The following is a 25,519-nucleotide window of genomic DNA, read 5'->3' as shown; positions in this document are numbered from 1 at the left end:
TTGAAAAAAAAAATAGATGCTGGGGCGAGTAGGTCTCCAAAACAAAGGTTTGAAAACAAAGTTGTCGGAACGAACAGGTCCCAAAGTAGAAAAAAAAGAGAAAAAAATACTTCCGGAAAATAGGACTTTGAGAAAGGGTTTAAACATTTAAAGCAAAAAAAAATGTTTTCATAGCGCAAACTAAAAAGAACAGTCTCCGTGTTTGGATATCGATTGGATGTAGACATTTGGTTTGAAGATTGAATTAAAAAAAAAATTGAAGATTTAACCTGGTCATAGGATTTGAAGATTTGGTTTGAAAATGTATTTTAAAAATTGGATTAATAAAAAGATTTTATAGATTTAATGTTGTGATTGGATTAGAACTTAACTTTAAACTTTAAAAGTTTTTTTAATATATGGGAGAGATTTGAAATTGAAAATCAAACTTTAGATCAAATTTGAGCGGATGGTTTTGAAGATTGAGTTTTGGGATTGGAGCTGGAGAGCAGTTTCATATATTGGTAAATATATAGGTATTTTTGAAGATTGAATCAAAGATGGAAATTGAACATTGTTGAAAGATTTCATTTGAAAATTTAAGTAAGAAATTGATTTCTGACATTGTTTCTGTAAGCTGAAATTGATTGTTGAATGACTGTTAGTTTGTAAGACATCTAAACATGCAAGGACGTTTTATCAAAGAAGTTTGATATTGGATTAAAACAATGAAATCGGAAAATAACATTGACGTTTGAATTTTGAATATCTGGATTCGAATATTGGTTTGAATATTTGGTTTGAAATTTGGTTTAAATGTTGAAGATGAATTAGAGATTTAATTGGGAAACCTGATTGTTGAATTCGAAAAAAAAAATAAACGAAAGTTTCCGAGGCGTGCAAGACTATGAAAAAAAATGGACCGTGAAAACATTTAAAAGTAAAATTCATGGTACGCATTGGTAAGAACATTATTCGTGCTTGGATTGGCTTGGACTGGGTGTGCATATTGGGATATTGGAAAAATGGAATCTGTAAAATCGATTTTAAGATTGGATTGAGAAATGAATTTTGAAAATTAGTAGTCTGAGTTGTACAAGATAGATAAAATTAATAACAAAGATAAAATTTCGAATTATATTTAACTGTGTGGTTAATGAATTTCATCAAAAAAGCTATATGGTTTATGGTAATTTGCTCTGGGGTTAGGAATTAAACATTAAATTTAGATCTTGAAGATGGAGAGGAATTGGAGGGCTTGAGGAGGTTTGAATATTGGAATTGAAGAATATATTCTGAGCATGAGTTTAGATCTTCGACAAGGAGATTGGTCGGATTTGGATACTGGACTATAAACTCAGAGCAAAATTATGTATATATGTTGAATTTGAAAATAAGTTTATTAGGTTTGGATTGGAGAATACATTTTAATTAGGGAAGATCCATTAATTACGTAATGCAAAAATTGGGCATTTTCAACCCCCCTTCCACCGGAGACGAGCCAGCCTAGGGCTGAAAGTATCCTTAATAAAGATACAAAAAAAACCTTCCCCTCTAAACGTTACGTAATTTGTGGACGCTCTCTTAAGCTGTATATCATGGATTTGTAATTGCTGATATTGGATTTGTAATGAAGTTAAATCCAGATTTTAATTAATCTTTTAGTGGATTTTGGCGAGCGTTTAGAAATCTAAGTCGATGATTTTTTTCCGGTTTCGATTTGAAACGTACTTGAGTTGTATTCAGTTCAGATAATGATTGCATTTAAATCAGTTTGAATTAACAGTGAATTTATATTAAATGAAATCCATTGCTTCACATTTAAGTTTTATACTTTTCTATTTGAAATTTTATTCTGTTTATTAAATTTGTATTAAATAAGCATCATTCTACTATCTTTGAAGTCAATGTTTATGATAGAAAAAATGCAATAAAATTAATTTTGTCAATTGGTTTTCTTTTCAATAATATCAAGCGAAAAATTATTCTCTAGTATTCATAGTTTATGTTATAATGGTAAAACAAAAATTGTAATGTATTAATTTGAGGTGATTGTATAGTTTAGATACAAACTCATTTAATATAAATTATATGTTTTGTAATCCCCAATGTTCCCTAAAATATCGTCTTGAGTATGAGTGACATCGTAGCATGCGACGTTGATTGCTCGTTCGACAGAAGTTTTACCTTCAGTTTGTTGACTATTTTAGAGACGGAATGTCGCACCGCTATTCAATGGCGGATTCGTCCAACCATTTCGGCTGGGATACGACACATTTGACCTTCTTTTTCTTTTTCTTCTCTCTTTCCACTTATGTTTGTTATTTTTGTTCACTTCGAAATGTCGGAGCGAGCCGGTGCGATGATGACGATGTGAACGCTCTTCATCCAGGATTTGCTGTGGGAATAGTGTATCGCGGTAGTATCCGTATAAGGAATGTTTAGTGGAAACGTGCCTGTGAGGTACTTTGCCCCACAGTACCGGCTGCTGTCGAAACCATTACACTAGTTATACCAATACCGACAACAGCCGGCACTGGGGATGCGCTTTGTGTGATATTTCTGCGGTGAGACGTCCGTTTGCCGGTCGGAGGATGGTTGAAGTTTGGTGGTGATCTGGATTTTTAAGCGAGACAGTATCTGCTTCTGGTTGGAGAATTCAAGTACTGACCTGTGGGGTGCTAGTGCCTCACAGTGTCAGCCGTTGTCGAAACTACTACATGATTCTTTCCAGATACACCGACAACAGCCGGAACTGGGGAAAGGCTTTGTGTAGTGTCGATGTCTTCGTTGCTTTCTCTTTACAGTTGCCTGAACAGTCCAGTTTGGTGCAGGAAAGCCAGCAGCTTCGTCGAACTTTCTTCATCGTTTCCCAGGGCATCGGTCAGGCTGGTAGTGCTGATATTGTTTCTTTGTCGCTTTTGCTCGTACTTCCGGCAATGCAGGATGATGTGTCGTACGTTCACTTCAGAACTGCAGCATTCGCAAGTGGGCGGCGGGTCTTTTTTTGTGTGGGTAAGCCGAGTGTGGCCGATACTAAGTCGCGTAAGCGCACGTTGGTCAGCTGCACTACCTCGGTCTACCCATCTTTTTGTGTCGTACTTCACTTCCCTCAGTTTCGAGTCCCTTGTTTCGTGCCACTGGTGATCCCATCGGAGTCGAATCGCCTGCTTTATTGCTCTTAACGCGTCTCACCCGGAATGGGTATATCTATGACTGGTTGTCTCCTCGCCTCGTTCGCTAATCGATCAGCCTCGGTATTTCCAATCACGCCGGCATGTCCATGGATCCAGCAGAATCGAACACGTTTGTTGCGGACCCTCTCTTCAACTTCCTGGATCCATGGGTGTTTTGATTTCCCGGACTCTAGTGCCAACAGGCAACTGGTCGAGTCCGTAAGAACCACGATCTCACCACCAACGTTGGGAATTGATACCGCTTTCTTTAAGGCATACGCCTCCGCAGAGAAAATGCTGCATGCCTTTGGAAGGCTAAATATTCTTGCGAGGCCGGTCGAGTAAAATTCGGCTCCAACAGTATCTTCACATTTCGAGCCATCGGTGTAGACTACTATCGACTTATGGAACCGGGTCGAAAGCAACTGTTGAACAACTGGTCGGACTCTATCCGGCGGATCGCCAGCTCGCACACTTCTCTTGACATCCCATAGAATCGACGGTTTTCGTGCCTGCCACGCATGGTCGCTCTGCCTCACTAGTTGGCCGATAGCGCGAAACGCTGTTTCCGTAAGTTCGTGTACCTGGTCCGACGCTGTTGTTGCTGTTTTTAGATAAAATCCGGATGGCCATCCTCGCGATGATTTGGACTGCCAGTAGTTCGAATGGAAGGGTTCCAGTTTCGGCCATGACCGAGATGATCGGGCTGGTCACGAACGCTCCGGAAGCGTAGCGAACCATTTTGTTGTATACAGGAGCGAGTGTCTGCAGTGTGTCCTCGGCTCACTAGTTCCAGTCCGTACGTCAGCTTCGAAGTGACTAGCGCCGAGCCGACCTGCAGTAACTGGAGAATTCGTAACCGGGAATCACATGCTTTCTTCCCCGCTGAACAGTGCGGCTTGAAGGTTAATGTTCGGTCAAGAGTGACGCCCAGGATTCGCAGACGGTTGGTTTTCGGAATGGCAGTTCGATCAATGGTGATCTGCTTCTCTGGCTCTCGACGCGCGTTGGGGCTACAGTAAAACGTCTGCGACTTCGTCGCCGATATGGAGAAACCAACGCTCTTCGCCCACTTGCGCAACATCTATGGACTTTCGTTCAGCTGCCGCTTTCGCCATCTGGAACGATCGAGGGAAGCTGGAAGTCATCGATCTTTCGCAATAGACTTTTGCCAGTTCTTCTGCCACTTCTTCGGGTTCGTCCGTAAACCCGTCCGCTCGCTTGAGCACTACCGGACGCTGTTGTTGGTTGCCACGCAGGGTATTCACCGTTCGCCATAGTTCGGTCGCCGTGCTGCTTGGTGATATTTTCGCCACAACATTTTCCCACGACTGCTCCTTCGCCTTACTAATCGCTTTTCGTGCCTCCTGGAATTTCGCTAACGCCTCGGGTTGTTTCGGATCACCTTGCTGTAGGCTGTCGGATCGCCGCTTTTGCTTCAGGGCACCACCACGGTACCGCTTTCGGTCCAATTCGCCCGCTGGCACGAGGAATAGTCTGCGTCGCTGCTGCTATAATACTTTCTGTGAAGCTCTGAATATCCCATCGAATACCTTGGCTAGGACAGGCCTCCGGTATCTCCGACTCCACACTGGAGAAATCCATTTCCGTGAGGTCGTGGGTGATGGCGGTCTTTTTCGGCGGCGTACTCAGATCTGGGGAAATGACCGGTTTGTTGCAATTATACTTCGCAGGATGCCCGCGCTTGGATTCTTGAGTGGCTGGAGAATTGTTTCTCGATCGGGTGAGAGGGCCTGTTGTCGTGGGGACTGGTCGTTGTTGGTCACGTGGTTTTTCCTGGCTGACGGTTGTTTCGCTAGTGTGACTCTGTTTGGCTTGACTGGCTTGCTGCTTTGTTTGTTTGATGAATGCCATCATTTGAACGATCTTTTCATCCTTCCGCTTGCTTTCTTCCAGCAGTCTGGCAATCTCCTTGTCCTTTTTAATCATGACCGTTTCTTGCTCTCCTTCAGCTTTTGTTCGATGGTGCCTGTGCGTAGCTTCCACTAACTTTCTGGTTGACGCGTTTTCGGGCTTCCGGAAAAGTGATGTTGTCTCGCACTTTTTTACCACCTCGATTTCCTTGTTATACACGGGACATTGGCGGTTGGTCGTTCGGTGGTCACCTTTGCAATTCAGGCAAGATAATGCCTTGTTACATTCTTCTCCGTGATACTCGTCGGAGCAGTTGAAGCAGCGTCGTTCGTAGGGGCATCGTAGGCGAGTATGGCCGTAACTGAAACATCCGTAGCAGAGCATCGGGTTTGGAAAGTACGGGCAAGTGGCAACACGTAGAAGGCCGACTTTGATGCTCCGGGTACGTAGTTTTGGCAAATGTAAGTATCAGGGCGGGAGTATTAACTTTCTGGCCGTTCTGGTTTTTGGTGATCCGCTGAACACGGACGACTTTGTCATTTATCAGCTCCACCAGGATGTCCTTTTCCTCCATATCAATCAATTCGTAGCACGAGATGACACAACGGCTAACGTTCAAGTTTGGGTGCGATACCACTTCTACCTCGGTTCCGTCGATGAGCTTTGTCAGTTTAAGTAACTTTTGCACCGGGCCGGGTCACGGGCACTCAGGGAGTATTTAGTTCCTTGCGCTTCAGTTTTCGCGTTCTCGATCGGTCCAGCACATGCCTCTACGGACTTTGAAATAATAAACGGGTTCTTTGGGAGTGAGGTTTCGCCTTTACCGATCAGCTGCAGGTACGTTAATTCACCGAACTTGTTCGTCGGGTCCTCAAATATCGGAAGTCTTTGTTTTGCTGATCCTCCCGCGTCGCCGCTACTAGCGGCCGTAATGTCGCTTACGTCGGTATTCCCAAGATTGGCAACGGTCACCCGTTACCTACGACAAATGAACGGAAGAAAGATAAAAAAGGACGATCTTACCTTCTTCGTTCCTTCGACGTTATTTCGTAAGCGTACGCATAATTTTGTGAACCACTGTGTTCACACACTTTCGGAAGACACTGTATAACTCCCCGGATTCCGATTGGGGACTTCTCAAATTTTCCCAAAACTTTTCGCCAAATTTTTTTTTCTACTTCGATATTATTTCCTGCTCGGGTCACCCGACCGACAGCAGCAGAAAACGGAGAAACCAAACACACGAGTGGGGCGTAAACAATACGATGGCGGCTTATTTTAACCACGCGGTGGGATCACTTTTCACCACTTTTTCACTAATATAACGCACCGATATCAACCGAAATTGATTGTTAATTAGCAATTAGTGCCGGACACTATCCGGCGGGACACTTTTAGCGTATTTATGGTCACAAAAACCACTGATACCCGTATCCCGAGGTGTCCAGAGCAAAAACTGTCATTATTTGCTGTGTATGATCGAGAAATGCCGACATCCTTTAGGGATGCTATTTTGGTTGAGCAATCCTCAGAATTTCTGGAAAACCTTCACAAATTCTTGAAATTCTTTATATTTTTTTCTTTAAATTTATCTGGAGCTGTTCCTGGAGTTTCTCTTTAAATTACTTTATTCTCTGTCTTCATTATATTTGCTCATCGCTAATCACTTATTGACATTATATTTCCGGAAGAATTTTTGTAGAAACTCCTGAAAGAGAGAGCCGATTACAAAAATTGAATTGTCACTAACCAGTCACGTCTTCAATATGTAGGTATCGTCGCGTACATTTTTGTCCTGATTGGGCGAAATGTGAAATGTGACCGATTTCAAAACGGCTACTAATTCGAACCGTTCGTTGTCTCTTTCAATATTTGTTAGGAAAAAGCAAGAAGGAATAAGGAACAAGAGAGAGGGAAGAAGGAATTATGAAGAATAAAGAAAGAAGAAGGAATTAGAGAGAAGGAAGAAGTAAGAAAGAAGAAGGAAATAAGAAGAAGGGAGAAAGAAGAACATAGAAGGAAAAACGCAGAAAGCAGAAAGAAGAAGGAAGAAGGAAGAGACAAGATGGAAGAAGAGAAAGGAAGAAGGAAGAAGGAAGAAAGAAGAAGGAACAAGGAAGAAGCAAGAACTAAAGAAGAAGAAGAAGAATGAAGAGAAAAGTAGGAAGAAGTTAGACTTTTTTCTTTATTAAAGAGGCTTGTAGCCCTAGGCTGGCTCACCACTATAAAAGAATAAGCAGGTAAATAGAAGAAAGAAGAAGAAAGGAAGAATGAAGAAGGAAGAAGAAAGAGGAAGGGAAAAGTAAGAATAAAGATGGAGACTGGAAGAAGGAAGAAAGAAGATTGAGAAAGAAGGAAGGTGAAAGAAAGCAGAAGGAAGATGAAAAAAGAGATGAACTGGTCAAGGGCTTCAGTTTTCTTATTACACATCCCACTTCCCAGTTCTCACTTCTCATTTTTTTGTTGTTGTTCACATTTTGAACAATGTCCCCTGGAAATCTGGAAAAAAATCTGTGTAAATGTCGAAGAGTACTCAATAGAAACTAAAAAAAGCAGATAAAATCTTCAAGAAACAAACGTAAGAACGCCCTTGCCAGGATGTTTTCGAATGTTTTGGATTTCGTTGGAAAAAATTGATGAACTTCTGTAAAATATATATTCATTTTAAAATTATATACTTTGAAGTTGCGAGAATTCTTTGGAATTGGAAGTTTCCAAGAAAGCACTTTAGAATTTCCAGAAAACATTGTTTGGTTTTTCTGTGGGAAATTCTTCTGAATTTACATGAAAAATTCTTCAGAATTTTCACGAATAATTATTCCAAGTTTCTAGATGAAAACGTTGGGAAAATCCACGGAAAGTTTCTGTTCAGTACTCTCCGAAATTTCCACAGAAAAATTTTCAAGGAGGGAGTTTTTCTAAAATGTGGACAACAAAACAAAAAATGGATTTCAACGGGAAATTGTTAAAGAAATTGTCAAAGAAATTCTTTGGAAAATTTGCACAGGGTTTTTCAAAATATCTATGGAAAGTAGTTCCGAATTTCCATGAAGAATCTTACGAAATTTTAATTGTAATTGTTCAGAACTTCACCTTTGTTTTTTAATTTTTTTTTGTACGGTATTTCAACCATAGAAAGAAAACGGAGTTTCTTTCAATTCTTACGCATAATTCTTAGTATTTCATTAGAAAATCTGTAGAAGTTCAGCTATTATTCAGCCTGCACGGATTTTTTTGGAGAAATGACCAATTCAGCCGAACGAGATTTCGGCCGAATGCCCGTTTCGACCAAATGACCCTTTCTGCCACACGACCATTTCGGCCAATTGAGAAATTCGCCCAGCTGTTTTTTTGTCAACTGATCGACCAATTGACATTTTCGGCAACATAATTTCAGACTAGATAGGCTTTAGCCGAATGCTTTGGTTGGTCAAATGACATATTAGACCAAACAACTTTAAGCCTTACCAACAAACGATTTTAGCTATATAAGCTATAAGAGCACCTCCACGGGAGTCCCCATCTGGGGCCCTATCGCTATTTCCGGGCCCTTTATAGGGACCCACTTTTACACCGGAGGTATCTAAACGGGAATGTAAAATAAGAACGCAACTCAAAATTAGCCGTGGGTTTCCAAATTTAGCGCCCCATATTGGGTTGCTATATTGTGAAACGTCACTTTGTTATTGATAAAAAAATGCAGAAAATCTGTTTTTCTTTTTATGAACAATTTCGATGAAATTAAATAGCAAGGAAAATTTGTTTTTATCTAGTGTCCCAGTTTAACTTCGCGAAGCAGTAATTGTAGTTCTAATTGATCAACTATAATGAGGAGCGATGCGCACCGGTGCCCGCTATAGCCCGAAATATTCATGGATTTTTCGCAAAAGAAAATTCTACTGTTTTTGTTTTGCAGGTCTTCCAGGAATCCCTCAGAATGTTCCTTCAGTAATTATTCAGTATGTTCTTCAAGTTTCTCTTTTCTGTCGTTCATTTAAACATTTCTTGTTTTAGAAATTCATGTAGGATCTCTGACAGTTTTCTCCGGGAGTTCCCCAAAAATCTTTGTGTTTTTTTAAGAATCTTCAGCAGTTCTCTCAGAATAGTTTTAGGATTTATTCCAGAATCTTCCGGGATTTTTTTTATTGGAATTGCCCAATAATATCTTTGGTGGTTTCAATTGGAAAGCTAACTTTTTCAAGAGAATTATTAAGATTCTTTCGGATGTTGTTACATTTTTTTTCTCTGCGACATCCTTCGGAGAAAAAAAAACTGTGGAAGCATTCCTGCAGGATTTTGTCAAGAGTTTCCTGTAGGAAAACTGGTGGGAATTTCAGGAGTTTTTTTTCGACTTCCAGGAGGAAGGAAAATTTACTTCCAGGAGGAAGGAAAAACTTACTACGACGAATCTCCAGCTACCCCTGCGAGCAAAAACGTAGAATTGCCTTCCGGAGATGGCGAGTTCTATTCCCGATTCGGTCAAGGATGTTTTCGAGTGGGCTCCTTGGGCATAGTTGTGACACAAAATACATACTCATGAAATGGCGGGCACATATAAGTTTTCAATTAATAACTGAAAAAATGCTAATAGAATATTAAGTTGAGCAGCTAGCCAAGTTCCAGTTGGAATGTAGAGCCATTGAAGAAAAAAAAAGACTACTTTTAGCAACGCGCGGTGAGAACTCAATATGTTTACAAAGTCGCTATACCTAAAACAGAAACCACCGGTGGGAAGACGGGGCGCTATCCTAAAATAGCACTCGGAAGGGAGCGCTATAATAAGAATAGCGATGAGGAGTCCCGTGGAGGTGCTCTAATGGACTATTTGTGGTCATAGAAACGCATTGGAGGTGACCAATGTTTGCTGGGTTGTGGCCTTCTGCAAAATGGCCTTCTGCCAAACGACTTCTCTGTTCAAACATTTTACTTCAACAACACATTTGTTTGAATTTCAACGAGAAATCTTTCGAAATTTTCACTCAAAGTTTTCCTTAGTTTTCACGGAGAGATTAGAAATTTCGACGGAAAATTGTTTTTAAGAAGTTTGCAAGAAGTTAAGGAATTTAAAAAAATCATTTTCATCGCCACAAAAAAATCTTTAGTTCTAACGTAATGTTCTAGGGATCAATTGTAAAAATCTACGTAAATTCCACTGAATCCTCGGAGTTTACACGGAAAATTCTGCGGACTTCTTCAAATTTGAATCAGCGTAAAAAATAAGACTAGGGTAAAACATCCTACCGTTGTGGTATGTCCTAATGTTGCGACAGTGTTTAAATAGTCCATCCTGGATATACTAGCATCACAAACAATTTTGGATCCGCTAAAACTCTTCGAATCGACCACTAGAAATCCTTTTTTTTTTAATTCTGTTCAAAATGATGAAAAATCAACATTTTTCATTAAAAAGTTGCTTCCTTTGAGCCTTATATTGTGATAGTGCTAAGGTCCTATTGTTGTGGTATCGCTCTCCATAAGAAATACAAGCAATACCGCAACGATAGGACTGACCTTCAAAAAATATCGCAACGATAGACAACTGCGTCCTATTATTGCGGTAGTTTGTTTTTATTGTGATAAAAACAAAACAACATAAGGTTAACACAATTGACGTCATATTTAGGAAACTATAGTTAACGAGCATCCTATTCGACTACTTCAATGGAAAAAAGATTCAGTTCATTTTTAAAGAATTTTTGAAATCAATTTTGTTTCGACGCGGTGCTTAACCCCTCCATAATAGGTCGTTTTACCCTACCAGATATTTTAATCGGCGGCGCGCTAAGGCCAAAATGTCGGCGGAGGCACACAGCTCTACTTCTTATTTCTCATTTCTCAGTTCTCCGTTCTCAGTTCCAGTTCTCAGTTTTTAGTTCCTAGTTCTCAGTTCCCATTTTTGTAAAAAGCGGGCTTGGTAGTCATATGGCTACTGCTCCTGCCTCATACGCAGGAGGTCGTGGGTTCAATCCCAGGTCCGTTCCATTCTCCTACTTTGTTTCTTTCTCTATATTTCTCATGTTCTAGCAATCGCTAGAACTGCAAATGGACTTCCATACCGTTTCCATCTCAATTCCTTTACCTTCAACTTTAATATTCTAACAGTAACCCAAAAATTCCAACAAATTCCGCATGAACTCGTGGCAAGTGCAGAAGTATATTCGGTTTGCAGTGGGCGAGTTATTGCATCATCATTTCCTCCCCCTTTGACTTGCATTCTGACGTGGCAGGCGCCAGTATGACCTAACAAATGAGATTACCAGTACTTGTACATTGAAGGTGTGAGCTAGTCCCAAGCAAACATCTGTTTGTTTCCTATGCAATAACAGCTGATCTGGTCATAATGGAGTAGCAACTACGAGCAGTCAATCAAGCTCAAGCTCAAGCCTAGTTCTCAGTTCTTCGTTTCAGTTCTTAGTCCTTACTTTCAGTTCTCAGTTTCCAGTTTTCAGTTATCAGATCTCAGTTTTCAGTTCTCAGTTCATTTTCCATTCTTTACTTTTCCCTTTTCTCTTTTCATTTCGCACTTCTCACTTATCAATATTCACTTCTCATATCACACTCTTCAGTACTCCTAATCTGAGGTAACATATTTTAACTTTTCGGCAAAACAGTATTCGGCCGAATGGCCTGACACCGGGTGTACCAAAACAACAATGTTAAAAAGCCAACATTGTCTAACCACTTGCTGTTCAAAAATAATTGTGAATCAAAAATAGACTGAAATAAAAAGAATTTTTTTTTCGCAGACCCGAAGTTATCAATGATGTTTAAATCGTAATAATGTTATTATTGTTGGTTTGTAATAAAATATCTAGATCAACCCAGTCGTTAAAACTCGAGGCCAAAATGCATAGCTCATAGAAGAAGGACATTTGTAGTTAGTGATATTTTGGAGGCAATTTCGCTATTGCCGTTGTTAATCATCGCAACAACTCTTTAATCAACTCTCCTATGAAGCTATCATCCCCAGTCATATATCATTTTCTGTAAAATAAACAATGCACGATTCTGTCTAAAATATGAAATGATTGTTTTCCCTCTCAAAATTCGTCTCCGGAAAAGCAAAGTGATGTTATCTCCATGCCGAATAATTGATGTTGAACAGATAATCCCTACCTTGTTTCATCATTCTGAACTCGAGTATACACAAATAACGTAGGTTGAATTGCGGAACAGATTTTCCACTCGCAAGCAAATAGACAGACATTCAGACAGGCAGTTTGCGATGCGTAAAATCTGCAAAATGGCTTTTCAAACTTTTCAATTCCATTCAAATTTTTCCGCTTCACGCACGTGTGTTTTCCGTCTTTTCACCATCCGCTGAATTTACAATTGAGGATTATTGAGGTAGACCCACCGGAAAGAATGGAATTGTGCTGCTGTTGCACGAAACCGAGAGGTTCGACCCAATTATGCCCGGGTTAAGGTGGTTTCAAATGGACTTCCATTTATGGTTTAAAACAAATTTCAATGGTTGTATGTAGAAATTTTGAGTCGTTTCAGAGTAATGTGGTAGCTTCTTTCTTTAACAAATGCCGCTAGAATCTATTGCATTTAGATTGTGCGAGACCGGAAAGTGATGGAATTTAATGGAATGTCCTTCCTTGTCAGAATGTGAAATCATTCCACAAAACAAACTTTAAGCACAATTTTTAAATTTAGTAATTTGAACTTCTTATTTCGAACTTCTACTCTGAATCCCAATGGGATCTACTTCTGAGCCAATTTTCGCTCAGAAGAAAAAGGTTTCTCACAAAAAAAAAACACTTCTACTTGTATCCCTTCTCGTTGTGGTAAAAGCAATCATCCAATTACTCGCTTTCTCAAATTTAACTCCCAAGATGCATTTTTAATCAACTCCGCTAATACTTCCGAAAACATAGCAGAACTTCCCGGGTGTGGGAAGGAAAATCTAATCTTTGATTTCCTCGAACTTTGCCTTAATCTGTTTGTGATTATTTTCCGAAAAAGAGTGAATATCCGTACTCGCAGCGGAAATTGTCGAGTTCTCCTCGCACCGCCCCGGTCGGATTTCGGAAAAACAACCTTTCACTCAACAAGCCTTCTCTTCGCACATCGAAACCAGAGGGATGTAATTTGTTTTGTTTGAATAATAAATATTCATTACCGGGATTGCTCGCCGGCAGGAAATCCTTTCATTTTGCGTTTCTTTTCTGTCCCCTGCTCGTTACAGGTCGCACCGGCAGAGATTGGAGGGCGGCATTTCGGAATCCGCATCGTGTTTCAACGAATCGGTCGCTGGCTGTCCGTCCCGGAACGAAGATACGGGCGGAAGATAAAGGTGAGTTCACGGAAAGATTTTCTACATGGGGATGTTGTGGAGGATTATGCAGAGTTTCCCACTTCGCGAACTGATTTATTGAGCTTTTCGTTAAGGTTGAGTCTTTCTGATTTCATTTGTTAAGCTATTTATAGAACTCTTTGTTTCGTTTGATTGAGGTAAATCTTACTTTTGAATATTGATAGCAGATCAGCCGGTCGCCTTTTCAAAAAGTAATCTCACTTTAGTTTATGAGGTCGGCTTCATTTTTTAGCGAAGTTTCGCCTAACACAAAAGAAGCCTGCAGGCTAAAAGTGGGTACCTCAAGCGATGTTATCCACTATAAGTTATTTTATGAGCCTGTTTCGATCAGCTGATCAGAATTCCCAAATCTGTTGAATTAACGGCTCTGGGTTTTGATGCGGTAATAAAAACATAGAAAACCGACACCATTTCGTCTTCATTTGATTCCATTTTCATGAATCAAATTTTATACATTTAAAAAAAAAGTTCTTTGTTCGCTGAATAAAAAGTGAATATTGATGTTAGGTATCTTGTCATTTGACTTGCCCTGTGAAATAGCTATTCTGACCAAGTGGCTTGCTTCGGGAGCCTCTATCTCCATTCCACAGTACCGTCGATCAGCAGCCACTTCTTGTTCTGTGTCCCTTCAATCTTCATTGCCTTCAGCTTTCTCCACCTTCATGATAAAGGATTGCTTCATGGGGCTCAACTAGATATAAACGAAAATAATAAATTGAGATTTGTGGAAGGTTTTTCCTTCCGGGTTCTATCAAACAGTTGTCATAAACAATATCAGATATTGAAATTGACAACCACTGATATGGTTAAGCTTATGGATTGGATCGGATGTTTTAAAACCTTTATTTCGGCACAGAAACACATTCAATGCTCAATACAAGATGTAAACATTGAAGTAAAATTCTTCAAGGGCTGTAAAAATAGAATCCACGTCTACGATTTTCCCATGCCTGACAAGATACATCTTCTTTTTTTACGACAACGACGACGTGCGACAAGGATTTGCAGATGGCTGCCGCAACGCTCGGCGGGTGGGCTTCAAAATTGCTTTGCGGCAGCCGAGGACAGATTGAGATAAAGTGGATTTCAATTTCAGGGACAATTGATGCGAAGGAGGATCATTTCAACGATTCCGGCTGAGGGTCGTTTTGGGTTGCTGATGATTTATGCGAGGGCATTTGGAGGATTGTACATGCAAAGGTGTTCATTGGAAGAGGTTTGCTGTGATGTGATCAAATAAAGAAAAGTGTGTTGTAAAGCGAGAAATGATGCATTTGATGGCAATCTTTGTCGAATTCAATTTCGCATGCTGTCGTTTGCTTTGTATGTTACCAGCCTTCGCACTTTTGCATGCATTAAAGTAGATTTGAGAACGAAGATCGACGATTTCAATAATTTCAACTTGTAAACATTGTCTTCAACACTCATTGAATCATAGATCGAATCGATGTTCCAATGGTTGGTTTATCCTTGTAAAAAAGTAGTAAGTCGAATTCGCTAAAATTTTGAATGGTATTCGAGACCAGTGTGAGTATGATCGCATTGCTCAATTTGTGGCAAAGAAGTGGAAGAAGGTGGCCTTGAAACTAAGGCTTGTTAATGGGTGTCCCACATCAAATTGCATCACGAACAAAGGGCTGAAGAAAAGTACCTAGTTGACCAATCCTTTACATTTTTTTAGACAACAAAATATCTTTTAGTAATTCAACTTCAATACCATAAATGTACAATCGCACCTTACGTTTAATTCCACTCATTAGGTTCTGTAAAACATCTGGTTGCAGTTTCTTCTGTACGGAAACCCACATTTCCTTCATGTCTTTCTCAGATTTGACCGTCTTGGGATGCTTCCGTAGGGCCTGCTTTATAATTTTACCAGTATTTTTCGGTAGGCCTTAGTTCCGGTGCGTTCTATTCCGTCTAATGGAATTCTTAAGATGACATTAGGTTTGACGTGTTATTTGGCCAAGTGTATTCCATCGAACGACTATCGGCCAAACAACGGGAAGGGCCGTTTGGTCGAATACCACAAGGCCGAAAAGTGTTTGGCTAAAATTGTCATTTGGCTGAACAAACCATTAGGGGCCCCACACACGCTCCGACATGTTGTACAACTTTGACTCTGCCCCCAAGTTAGTCTGACCAATTCAGTCTCTACAACCGTCTGATGAACAGTTGTTCCAACCAAAACAACAACGAACAATACTTTTAGCAAACGTCATTTCCCTAGTAACATAATGCTTGCACTGATGGTTCTGTTGCTTCCCCACGAAATTTCCGACTATCGACGACATCAACGGATGGACCATTGTGGCCACCGGGGTGTCCCCTGAAAGATTCGGAACATCGGTAAAAATGGTCAATTCAAAAATTTCATCGTAGAGCGGCGGATTTTTTTTAGAATCATCTCCAGGAGTTCTTTCGGAAGCTCCTCCGGGCATTCCTCTGAAATTTTTTCCAAGAATTCCTCAGAAAGTTCCTTTAGGAACAATTCCGGGAGTTCCTACATGCTGTTCTATTAAAGCTCCTCTACGAATTCCTCCGAATTTTTGATTTCCAGGAACTCCGCCGAAATTTTGTTTTTCAGGAATTCCTCCGATTTTTTTTCCAGGAGTTCCTCCAGGAATTCCTCCGGGAATTCCACCAGAAGTTCCTCCGGGAATCCCACCAGAAGTTCCTACATGAATTTCTCCGGAAATTCCGATTTTTAGAATTATTTATTGTTCTCCAGGAATTCTTTCGGAAGTTCCTCCAGAAATTCCGTCGGAAGGTACTCCAGGAATTCCGCCGGAAGATACTCCAGGAGTACCTCCAGAAGTTCCTACAGGAATCGCTCCGGAAGATCTTCCAGGAATTCCTCCGGAAGCTTCTCCGGAAGTTCCTCCATGAATTTCTCCGGAAGTTCCTCCGGAAGTTTCTCCAAGATTTCGTCCAGGACTACTTCCGAAGGAATTTCTGGAGGAACTTCAGAAGGAATTTCTGGAGGAACTTCAGAAGGAATTTCTGGACTTACTTCAGAAGGAATTTCTGGAGGAACTTCCGAATGAGTTCATGGAGAAACTTCCGGATGAGCTTCCGGAGGAATTCCTGTAGGAACTTCTGGAGGAACTCCTGGAGGATCTTCCGGCGGAATTCCTGGAGGAATTCATGAAACAACTTCCGAATGAATTCCTGGAGAACAATAAATGATTCTAAAAAATCGGAATTTCCGGAGAAATTTCTGGAGGAACTTCCGGCACAATTCCTGGAGGAACTTCCGGAAGAAATTCCTGGAGCGTTTATTTATTTATTACCAGACTAAGGTCGGAGTGGCCTGTGCAATACGCAGTTTGCGGAGGGTCCGCAAATCGTCCTCCACCTGATCGGTCCACCTTGCCCGATGTGCACCTCGCACATCGGATCGTTGTCGAGAACCATTTCACCGGATTACTGTTCGACATTCTGGCTACGTGCCCGGCCCATCGCCATCTACCTATTTTTGCGGTGTAAACGATGGATGGTTCTCCCAACAGGTGATGCAAAACGTGGTTCATTCGCCTCCTCTACGTACCGTCCGCCATCTGCACCCCATAGATGGTACGCAGCACTTTCCTTTCGAAAACTCCTAGTGCGCGTTGGTCCTCCACGAGCATCTTCCATGCCTCGTGCCCGTAGATAACTACCGGTTTAATCCCAAGTAACCAAAAGTTCCTTTAAGAGTACGTTTTTCGCTTAAGCAGCTCTGTGAAGCTGATTAAGCGAAAAACGTACTCTTAAAGGAACTTTTGGTTACTTGGGATAAGCGTTTTGTAGATAGTCAGTTTGGTACGGCGGCGAACACTATTCGATCGAAGCGTTTTACGGAGTTCAAAGTACGTACGATTTCCTGCCATGATGCGTCTCCGAATTTCTCTGCTGGTGTGGTTATCGGCAGTCATCATTTTGATAATATAGTCCTGGCAAAATTTCAGGCAATTCGGTGGCCATTTAGGGGTGGCGCGAAATCAATTTATGTTTATATGGAAATTTGTATGGGAAAAACTTAAAATTTATTCAAGTCTTCCTGCTACTGTCAAATCGTGATGAATTAAAATAAACATTCCCAACCTCCCTTTTTGGAATCTTTATAAATCTGACCACCGTGTAACACATTAGTTGTAAGTGGATTGAACGGTTCTATTGACAGTGTGAATATGAGATAAATGGCTAAAATGGTGTAATTAGCCTCAACGTAGCAGTGGAAATATAAATCAAAATTAATGAGTTACCCACTGATTGAGCTCAAATTGATTCCAAAAATGGAGATTGGGGATGTTTATTAGATTTCATCACGATTTGACAGTTGTAGGGGGATTTGAATAAATGTTTAGTTTTTCCCATACAAATTTCCATATAAACATAAAATGACTTCGCGCCACCCCTAAATGGCCACCGAATTGCCTGAAATTTAGCCAGGATTCCTATATTATCAAAATGATGCTAATAGACATTTTTTTTTTTTTTACCAGTTCATTTATTTGGTAGGCTCAGTCGTGTGTGACACTTTGCGGAGCCGCAATTCTCAAGTATGATATTTTTACATGGTATATCATCTTATCTTAACAGTTAGTTGGGAGGGGACATAGACCATAATACTCGTGGCGACTCAAGGTTAAAAAACTTAATACAGGACGGACAGGGTAGGGTTTTGGGTTTCAACTGCTCATCCGGGCGTTTGACGTTGAACGTTGAAAACGATTTTGCGTGGCGTCGTGCTCGATTTTGGTTCTGTCAGGGAGCATCTTCCGGATGGCCAGAGCTTCGGGGTACATGATACAGAGAAACAGAATCGGACAAGAAAAAGAACTGAGAAAGAGAAGAATATAGGCATTAAACTTTGATGTCAGCCAAGCAAAGGAAGGCATAGATGGCCTGCATATATATCACATCGCGATCTCCCAAAACACCTCTTATATCCCGGAAGGGTTGTTTACCTCGGGCCACAAGGGTATCCAATAGTTGCTCTCTCTGGCGTCATTTTCCGAGCAATACCAAACTACGTGATCGATGTCATCGTAACCGGCTCCGCACCTACATAGGTTGCTCTCGACCAGGTTTATTCTGTAGAGATGTGTGTTTAGTGAATAGTGATTGGACATAAGCCTCGACATCGTGCGAATGAAGCCTCGACTTAAGTCCTCACCTCTGAACCACGCTCGCGCAGAAACTTTAGGAACTATGGAAAATAGTCACCGTCCAAGTTCATTGTGTGACCAAATCATTTGCCAATTTTGAAGAGTACTCTGACGGACTAATGGGAAAAACTCGTTATTCGAGATTTGTCTATCATAAACTTCACCTTCCTGTGCGCCCACCTTTGCTAGCGAGTCCGCCTCCTCATTGCCATAGATTAGGCAATGGGATGGGACCCATACAAAGGTAATCTTGAATGATCTTTCGACCAAATCACGCATCTGCTCTCTTATAGTTGTAAGAAAGTAAGATGCGTGCTTAACAGGTTTCATCGACCGGAGTGCCTCGATAGAACTAAGACTATCCGAGAAGATGAAATAATGGTCTACGGGCTGATTGGAAACTATCCCCAAAGCGAAATTAATTGCTGCCAGCTCAGCAACATAAACCGAACACGGTTCCTGAAGTTTTCGGAAGGTGGTTGAACTTACGTTGAAAACACCGAAGCCAGTGGATCCGTTAATGCGAGAACCATCAGTGAAATATCTGTTATTGCAATTGACATGTTCATATTTTTCAGAAAAAATGGAAGGGATAGATATTTGTCGAAGATGATCTGGTATTCCTTGAATAGCGTGTTTCATGGACAGATCGTATTCAATTGAGGAACTGTCGTTGACGAAGTAAACTCGAGGTGGATTATAACATGGAAGACAGAGATCTGACGATATGTAGTTGAGATAGACTCGCAGATATCTTGAACGATGAGCCAGTTCAAGCATATTATCGAAGTTTTCTAATACAAGTGTGTTACTTGTTCCACATTTGATCAGTATTCTAAGTGAGAGCTCCCAGTAACGGTGCTTTAAAGGAGTGACTCAGCAAGCACCTCCAGGCTCATGTTATGCGTTGAATGCATACAGCCAAGGGCAATACGCAAACAACGATATTGAATTCGTTCCAATTTGATCAGGTGGCAATCAGCTGCTGAGAGGAAGCAGAAAGAGCCATACTCTAAAACAGAGAGAATAGTCGATTTATATAGTTTGATGAGGTCTTCCGGGTGAGCGCCCCACCAAGTTCCAGAGATAGAACGGAGAAAATGGATCCTTTTTCGGCATTTCTCTAACAAATAATCAATATGGGTTTTCCAGGTACACTTGGAATCAAACCAGACCCCAAGGTATTTAGAAGATAAACATTGGTTTATGTCATCTTTCAACAGCTTTAGTTTCAGTTGAGCTGGGTACCGCTTCTTAGTAAACACTACCAATTGAGTTTTTTGCGGAGAGAACTCGATCCCTAAATGTCTGGCCCAAACAGTCAGGTTATTTAGGGAATTTTGCAATGGTCTTTGCAGGACATTTGCACATGAACCTCTTAGGGAGATCACGGCATCATCTGCAAGTTGTCTAAGCGTGCATTGTCCTTCCAAACAATTGTCAATATCTTTAACATAGAAATTGTAAAGCAAGGGACTTAAACATGAACCTTGGGGAAGGCCCATGTAGCTATTTCTGGAAAGAAAATTATTTTGAGCTTTTTAGTGGAATGTTTTCACCTGTCATAAGACTAGTTTGAACAATCCCATTGAATTCCACCACTTAATTGTATCCTGACAGATACGTATTTCGACCTCAACAGTAAGGCCGTCTTCAGTGTCTTGTACTTGACTCGACTAAGTCGAGTCAAGTACAAGACACTGAAGACGGCCTTACTGTTGAGGTCGAAATACGTATCTGTCAGGATACAATTAAGTGGTGGAATTCAATGGGATTGTTCAAACTCGTCTTATGACAGGTATTTCTGGAAGTTGTCAGAGTGCCGAGAGTAAAGTTCATATGTTTTACTGACAACAAATTGTACAAGAAATTATTCAAAATAACGGGTAATCCACTACTGTGCAAATTTTCCGACAGTACTTCTATGGAAACAGAATCAAAAGCGCCCTTAATATCCAAGAAAACTGAAGCCAGTTGCTCCTTGTGCGCATAGGCCAGCTGTATATCTGAAGAGAGCAACGCTAGACAGTCATTTGTTCCTTTACCTTTTCGAAAACCGAATTGAGTGTTTGACAGTAATGCATTTTGCTCGACCCAATGGTCAATTCTTGAAAGGATCATTTTCTCCAATAATTTCCTCATGCACGATAGCATGGCAATCGGTCGGTATGAATTGTGATCAGACACTGGTTTCCCAGGCTTTTGAATAGCTATTACTTTGACCTGTCGCCATTCTGGGGCACAATGTTGTACTCCATGAAACAGTTGTACAGGTCAAGTAATCGTCTTTAGCGATATCTGGGAGGTTTTAAGAAGATTGAATTTGATATTATCGCATCCCGGAGAAGAATTGTTTGATGAAAGAAGAGACATAGAAAGTTCCAGCATTGAGAATGGTCCACCCAAAGAACCGGGATCAGTGACTGATTCTCGAAATAGCGGTTCTGCTGGTACGGAATCTGGGCAGACCTTTTTGCGAAGTTAAATATACATCGATTGGAGTATTCTTCACTCTCGTTGGTGGAAATGCGGTTCCGCATGTTGCGGGCCGTTTTCCAAAGTGTTGTTATTGAGGTTTCTCGTGATAGTCCCTCAACAAAACGTCGCCAGTAGCTACGTTTTTTGGCCTTGAGAAGATTTTTGAGCTTTCTTTCAAGCCTCAAATACTTTTCGAAAAGCTCAGACCTTCCGTGTTTACGGAAAGCCTTGAAGGCATCAGATTTCTCGGAATACAACTTAGTACATTCATCATCCCATCCAGGAGTGGCTGGTCTTCTTATGACAGATGTACTTGGAACGCGTCGTTTCTGAGCTTCTAGTGCGCGTTTATGAATCAATTCGGTAAGGAATCGATACTCATCCAGTGGAGGAAGAATATCAGTTGATTCAATACCAATTTTTACCGCCGATGCAAATTTTTGCCAGTCAATGTTTTTCGTGAGGTCGAAAGGAACATTAACTGGCACTGATCGTTGATAGCCGCTTTTGATTGTGGTGACTATCGGCATGTGGTCACTACCATGGGGATCTTGGATTACCTTCCACGTGCAATCTAATGATAGTGAATTAGAGCATAAAGACAGATCTATTCGACTTTCCTGACCTTGAGGTCCTATTCGAGTTACTTCGCCTGTGTTCAAATATTCAAGTTGAAATCGTCGCACAAATCATAGAAAATAGGCGCTCTGCTATCGTCTCAAGTTTCGCCCCATGCAATACCATGTGCATTCATATCACCCAGTATTAAAACTGGGGATGATAAAAGAGAGACTGCGCTCCAAAGATGCCGACGATTAAGTGAGGCATTTGGGGGAATATACACTGAAGCTATGCAAAGGTCTTTTTTCTTTACATTTACTTGGCAAGCGACGATTTCTAAACCATTAACAGTCGGAATGGGAATTCTGTAGAAAGTGTGACATTTTTTGATTCCCAAAAGAACGCCACCATAATGATCATTCCGATCTTGGCGAATAATGTTAAAATCGTGGAAGTTGATTTCATCTTCAGAAGAAAGCCATGTTTCACAGAGTGCAAATATATCGCAATCGGAGTTGCGAATTAAAAACTTAAACACGTCCAATTTATGTTTCAGACTATGACAGTTCCACTGCAGCACAGTGATTGTATCTTGTATGGCCGTATTATCCATCGAAAGATACAAGTCCTGAAAGAAAGGGCCATGAAACAGTCAATTGCTTCAGATAACTTTCAACTGTTGGAATAAAGAGGTCAATGATTGGCCTCAATGAATTCGGAATATTGAATAAGTTCAAAATACGATCCACAAGGTCCTTAAAGGATATCAATCCTCGCTTGGACGAGATTCTTTTCTTGGAAGTGCGAGTAGCAGTTTTCTGCTCAGAGATATTCCTTGACTGATGTTTCTTTGTAACATCAGTTTTAGGCAATGGCGGAATGTCCTACTGCAACATGGGTCAAAAGGAGCAGTATAGACAGGTTGCTTCGGAATTTTAAATAATCCCCATTACCATCAGATTTAGGCAAGCTTCTAGGGATGATTTTTGTTTTCTTACGGCGCAATCCCGGGGAAGACGATTTCTTCCTCTTTTCGGGTACGTGTACCTCCGCAGAATCATCCATATCGGCTACGTCAGAGTCCGATTCGTCTATGGAAATGACATCATAAAATCACTTACTTGAACGGCAGCTGAAATAGCAGCCGTTGCGTTGGCAGTTGCGGATGTGTCTTGCGACTTCACCATTTCTGCATACGACTGCTTAGAGCGCTGTACTAACGAGCGCTTAACTTTTTGGGTGCGCTTTTTGTACACGGGGCATTCTTAGAACCATGGGAGGGTCCATGCCACAATAAGCGCACTTTGTAACTTGTTGTTGGCAGGACTCCTCCCTATGCTTTTTCAAAACATTTGCCACAACGGGGCTTGTTGTCGCAAAACTCGGCAGTGTGCCCCAACTGTTTGCAGTTGGTACAATTGAAAACTCTGGGTACAAAAAGACGCACCGGAAACAACATATTTTCGATATCTACATATTTTGGGAGTATCGAACCGGCAAACGTTACCCGTAGCGAACCTGACTTCGAATATACTTTTTTACCATCTACCATAGCTGCTGAATGCAATTCCTTGCAGTCCAGAATATACACGGTAGACTGCAGGGCATTTTTTAAACGGCCTTTTCCTGCAAGTACATCCTTGCAAGTCAGGCTCGCTGCGTTAATTACGCCTTCAATCTCGACCTCCCGCGACGGGACATAAACCAAATATTCCACATTATAGTTCTGGTCTTTTGCGATAGCATTTGCATCCTGGTATGTAGGTGCGGTTACACGTAGTTTGTTCCGATTGATCTGATGAAAATCAGTTTTCGGAAAACGACGCGTCAAGTCACGTTTGATTCCTAAAAAATCAATACTTTTCACTTTCTGCCGGAAATAAACAACCCAGGGACCAGGTGATGTAGCCTGGTAAAATCGCGTGCGAACGACATTGTCTTTGGGAGGCGTTTCGCCTCCACTCACTTCATCCATGTATCAAAGATAAAAAAAAAACTTAAATAAATTTATTTAAGAAAAAAAATATTTTTTGGACCAGGCTAATGCCCATTCTTTCTGCACTGTCCGATTCTTTCTGTCGAGAAAAAAGTGTACCCAACTCCACCGCATGCAAACAATACAAAGCGAATAGGTACTTAGCCGTTTTGTTTCTGCCTTTGTAGGTGCCTACGTCGTCGTACGGGGATGGATGATGCTCTGTCCGAATGCTGATATTCACGGCGCTGTAATGATTACCGGTTGGTAATTTACCAATTACAGCCCGCTTCCTTCTGGTCGCCAGGAATTCACCTTGCGAAACTTCGGTGCCGTATATTTGGCAAAGTAAACTTGAAAAAGCACTTTATCGAGTTCGCGTGAAGAGATCCAAACTAAATGCGTCTGACTCGGTCCGATGCGACACAGGGAATGATGCTAATAGACATATGGGAGTTGGAATTTACGAACATTTTTGAAATGCGAACAACCCTAGTGTGGGCACGTTGTATTCGCGACATTTCTGCAATACCTGACGTACGGCGAACGCCTGGTCTGTGGTAGAGCATTCACCCATAAATCCCGCCTGGTACTGCCCCACGAACTCTCTTGCAATTGGTGTTAGTCGGCGGCATAAAGTTTGGGAGAGTACCTTGTAAGCGGCGTTCAGCAATGTGATTGCGCGGTAGTTGCTACAATTCAGCTTATCGCCCTTTATGTAGATGGGACACACGACACCTTCCATCCACTTCTGCGGCAGAACCTCATCCTCCCAAACCTTGGTAATTACCCAGTGCAGCGCTCTAGCCAGTGCCATACCACCGTGTTTAAATAGCTCTCCTGGCAGTTGGTCAACTCCAGGAGCTTTGTTGTTCTTCAGCAGGCCGATCTCCTCCTGGATTTGCTGGAGATTCGGAGCCGGTAGAATTACGTCCTGCGCGCGTTCTCCCAGGTCCATCACCATACCGCCATCTTCGTCTGCCACATCGCCATTCAGGTGTTCTTCGTAGTGCTGCCGCCACCTTTGGATCACCTCACGCTCGTTCGTAAGAAGGTTCCCGTTTATGTCCTTACACATAAGAACGGTTCAACTTCCCATAGAACTTTCGTGCGTTATTAGCGCGATACAGTTGCTCCGTCTCTTCACGGTTTCGATCTTCTGCTGGCGCTTTTCCTTAGAAAAATCGGGTTTTGTCTGTTCCGCGCCCTTTTGTATCGTGCCTCGTTCACCTTCGTGCGGTGTTGCAGCAATCTCGCCCATGCTGCATTCTTCTCCTCAACTAACTGCTAATATTAGCCGTCATACCAGTTGTTTCTCTGATCCGGAGCCACCGTGCCTAGTGCAGCGGTTGCGGTGCTTCCAATTGCGGATCGAATATCTCTTCAACCATCTTCAAGAGACGCTGCGCCTAGCTGCTCTTCCGTTGGGAATGCCACTTCAAGTTGTTGCGCGTAGTCTTGGGCTAGTCTACCGTCTTGTGGTCGCCCAATATTTAGCCGCGACGGACGACTCCGACACGTGTTGTATACTGTTGATTGTTTTGAGCGCAGACATACTGCAACGAGGTAGTGGTCGGATTCAATATTCGCACTGCGGTAAGTGCGTACGTTCGTGATGTCGAAGAAGAATTTACCGTCGATTGGAACGTGGTCGATTTGGTTTTCTGTTACTTGATTTGGTGATTTCCATGTGGCCTTGTGGATATAATTTTGCGGGGGAAATAAATTGCTTCGGACTACCATTCCGCGGGAGGCTGCAAAGTTTATGCATCGTAAGCCGTTGTCGTTCGATGCAGTATGCAGACTATGCGGTCCGACGTCCCGCAGTAGAACGCTTCTATCTCGTCGTCGGGTATCCCATCATGTGGGCAGTGCACGTTGATGACCCTATAGTTGAAGAAACGGCCTTTTATCCTCAGCTTGCACATCCTTGCGTTGATTGGCTGCCACCCAATCACGCGTTGGCGCATCTTACCCAGCACTATGAAGGTTCCCAGCT

The 25,519-nt window shown here is 41.6% G+C and overlaps 1 protein-coding gene across 1 annotated transcript in view; it reads left to right on the top strand.

The window, feature by feature from the left end:
* The window catches only part of LOC134221316 (potassium voltage-gated channel subfamily KQT member 1-like), an 802,936-nt gene that overhangs the window by 147,922 nt on the left and 629,495 nt on the right, over positions 1–25,519 (top strand). The window contains exon 3 of the mRNA XM_062700517.1: positions 13,225–13,332. The gene's annotated coding sequence lies outside the window, so the exon portion shown is untranslated. The remainder of the gene's footprint in view (positions 1–13,224; positions 13,333–25,519) is intronic.

The sequence above is a fragment of the Armigeres subalbatus genome, chromosome 3 (assembly GCF_024139115.2).
Source record: "Armigeres subalbatus isolate Guangzhou_Male chromosome 3, GZ_Asu_2, whole genome shotgun sequence".
NCBI lineage: Eukaryota > Metazoa > Arthropoda > Insecta > Diptera > Culicidae > Armigeres > Armigeres subalbatus.
The sequence above is the reverse complement of the archived record's forward strand: the minus strand, read 5'-3'. Positions and strand labels throughout refer to the sequence as shown.